Source organism: Anguilla rostrata, chromosome 16 (genome assembly GCF_018555375.3).
Source record: "Anguilla rostrata isolate EN2019 chromosome 16, ASM1855537v3, whole genome shotgun sequence".
NCBI classification, from domain to species: Eukaryota; Metazoa; Chordata; class Actinopteri; order Anguilliformes; family Anguillidae; genus Anguilla; species Anguilla rostrata.
Window position 1 is genome coordinate 1,678,302 of NC_057948.1, and position 3,922 is coordinate 1,682,223.

Here is a 3,922-nt window from a genome sequence, read left to right on the forward strand (position 1 = left end):
ACAAATATTAGACCTTTGTTTTACAACTATTCTCAAATGCAAGTTCACTAAACAAATTGTATTCCAAAGCAATGGTACCCAATGTTTCCTAAATTGTTTCAAGTCACTTGGCCCTGTGTTTTTTAATCTTACCATCTGACAATTCAGAGTAATGCTAAAAATGCAACTTTAATTTGAAAAAAGTATATGAGCTCAATTCAATTTTGTTTGTATAGCACTTTTTCCAGGGAACTGTCACAAAAACACTTTAAAGAGTATATAAGTGCTAATATGTAATGTGGATGTCTCCGAGGAGTCTTTAAATATTTCACAGACAGATACAATGAGAAACATGCAAATGACAAATAACCTTACAGATTGTCTAAAGAAAAAAAAAACAAACAGTCAATGACTGGAAATGGCACATACCAAACATAAAGACATCATAATACCCTACACCAAAACTTATGAACAAAACCAGTCAGTTAAGAACTGGAATTAATACATAATGTTAGTAAGAAATTACTGAACGCGAACTTTAGAATATTATGTAAGGGCCATAACTGATCATAAGGAAGTGAATGGGCAAGGCATACTGAAAGGGTGAGCTGGTCCAAAGTCCAAAAGTACAAGTCTGAAGCTGTTTCAAACTCAAACACCATTTTAAAGATGGACAAGATAGAAAAGAAGGAATAAAGAAGGAATGAAACTGAAAAAAAGAACAGAGTAAGTAGCCTGTTGTGGAGTGGGATGAGGAGAATATAAACAAAAAAAAAAGGTGTGGGAGGGAACGGGAATCTTCTAGTATTATCGAATTAACATGCCTGATTCAGCAAAACAGAAAATTGACAATAAAATGGCGGTTTGGGTGTAATTTGCTTTTCTTTTTTTTCTTCAAATTTTTCATTTGGGACCAAAAGTATTATTTTAAAAAAGGTTTTGTTTACTTCAGTATTTTGTAAATAGTTTATGATGATTTTACCTTGTGAGATATAACGATGATAGTACCAGGCCTAGTAATTTGATTAAAAGAGAAGACTACATTTTGACACCTGCAACTGCAACATTGAAAAACAATCCAAACTTTTTGTCAAACAGTAGCCTGTCTAACAGATATTTATTTTGCACTGAAATCAGGTAAATAAATAAAAGTAACGTGAGCAAACACACAGTGACGATTCAGCACTAACATCTGTGGATTTTATTTCAGTAAATATATTTATTAAATGAAATGATATACCTATTTATTAAACAATGTAAATATTAAATTTAGTCCATGGTTTTGTAATGACAGGCATATGGAAGCCTATATCTCTTGAATAGAGATTTATGGATAGAATAACAGATTTGTTGGACATGATGCGCTTTGTGTAGACAGTCTTCACTTTGTGGAAAGGGATGTCAGAATTTAGTTTTCTCAATAACAAAGCAGTTTGGATTTGTGCAGAATGTAGAAATGTAAAATGTAGGCAGAATGTACAGAACATGGCATGTTATTTCTACAGTTTTTGTGTTAATGCTATTTGGCTAACACAGCAGGTTTAACTAAAGGACAGTATGATACTGAGGTAAAACTGGTAATACAGAGCTACACAAGCAATGCAGCATTAGTGTTACAGTTTTATAATTCTCCAGAGAGAAGAAGGCTGCACATTCAAATGTACCTGTTCCCTAGTTAGGTCAGGCGATGGTTCCACTGACAGCACAGAGCAACTGACGCATTTTGATACTTGCAGGAACAACAGCAGAGACAGTTTCCACAGGACGGACGTTCAACTAAAGAGCTAAATTTAAGAGGTAAGCTCTAGTAGCCCCTTCACATAAGCTGTCTTTCTTTCCATTTAAAAGGGGGACAGTTCACTTTGTCATAGGCTATTCAGCTCACTCTATCATAGGCTATTCAGCTCACTCTGTCATAGGCTATTCAGCTCACTATGTCATAGGCTATTCAGTTCACTCTATCATGGGCTATTCAGCTCACTCTATCATGGGGTATTCAGCTCATTCTATCATGGGCTATTAAGCTCACTCTGTCATAGGCTATTCAGCTCGCTTTGTCTTAGACTATTCAGCTCACTCTGTCATAGGCTATTCTGTTTACTCTGTTGTCATTGCTTTTCAATGTTGTCATTGCAAAATTTGTCCCTTTAAATGTTTAGCCATTTTTTTCTGCAGTTGCACATTGTTAAGTATGATGCATTGTTTAAATAATGGCATAAACTTCATCACATAATTTTACTATATGAGTGCCGCAATTCCTTGATCCTGGCCTCCAGGATGACAAACATGAAAATGACAAATAACCTTCCAGGCTGTCTAAAAAAAGAAATCAAACAGTCAATGACTGGAAATGTCACATAACCAGCGTACAGACATCATAATAGCAAACCTTACACCAAAACCTATGAACAAAACCAGTCAGTTAAGAACTGGAGCTAATAAATAACTTTAGTATTAACAGACATTATTCACCACAAACTTTAGCATATTAAATAAGGGCCATAACTGATCATGAGGAAGTGAATGGGCAAGGTATATTGAAAGGGTGAGATGGTCCAAAGTCCAAAAGTATGAATCTGGGAATGTTTCAAACTCAAACACAATTTTAAACACGGACAAGAAAGAAGACGGAGTAAAAGAAGGAATAAAACTGAAAAAAGAACTAATTAAGTAGCCTATTGTGGAGTGGGATGGAGAGAATATAAACTGAAGGTGAAGAGGTGTGGGGAGGAATGGCAATCTTCCAGTATAATCGCATTAACACACCTAATGCAGCAAAACAGAAAACTGACAACAAAACGGCGGTCTGGGTGCAATTGGCTTCTTCTTTTTTTATATTTCATTTGGGACCAAAAGTAATTTAAAAATAATTTTTTAAAAGTTTATGTTTACTTCAGTATTTTGTAAATAGTTTATGATAATATTACATTGTGACATATGATGGTAGCCACAGGCCTAGTAATTTGATTAAAAGAGTAGGCTACATTTTGACACCTGCAACCGTAACATTGAAAGACATTCCGAACGTTTTGTCAAACAGTAGCCTGTTTAACAGATATTCATTTTGCACTGGAATCAGGTAAATAAATAAAAGTAACGTGAGCAAACACACAGTGACGATTCATCTGTGGATTTTATTTCAGTAAATCTATTTATCAATTTAATTGATATATCTATATATTAAACAATGCACATATTAAATTCAGTCCATCGTTCTGTCAAAAGTTTTTCTTTTCCAACTAGTGTCACATTTATTAATTAATTTATTCTTCAGAAAATAATTAAGACACATTGGGAACAATTGGATTTTCTCACATGGCAATAATAGGCCTATGGAAGCCTATACCTCTAGAATAAAGATTTATGGATAGAATAACAGATTTGTTGCACGTGGTGAGCCTTGTGTGGACAGTCTTCACTTTGTGGAAAGGGAAGTCAGAATTTAGTTTTCTCTGTAATCAAGCAGTTTGGATTTGTGCAGAATGTAGAAATGTAAAATGTGGGAAGACTGTACAGTATGTGGCGTGTTACTGTTACAGATTTTGTGTTAATGCTATTTGGCTAACACAGCAGGTTTAGCTAAAGCACAGTAGGATACTGAGGTAAAACTGGTAATATGATACACACCCTGCTATTCACACACTACAGTATTTGTGTTATTATAATACACATCCTGCTATTCACACATTACAGTATTTCTGTTATTACGATGCACATCCAGATACTCACTCTCCCGCATTCATGATATTTATGTTTTAAAGAGTAACAGAAGGAAAATTTGGCAATATCCAGGCATGAACCCCCAAAAACAAGCAGTGAGGTAAAGATAAACTCCCAGATGGGAAGAAAAAACACTCAAGCGGTGGCCAGGAAAAATAAATCTCAGGAGGAATCCAGCTTCAGATGTGCATTCTTACACAATTTGATATTTGAATATTCTTCA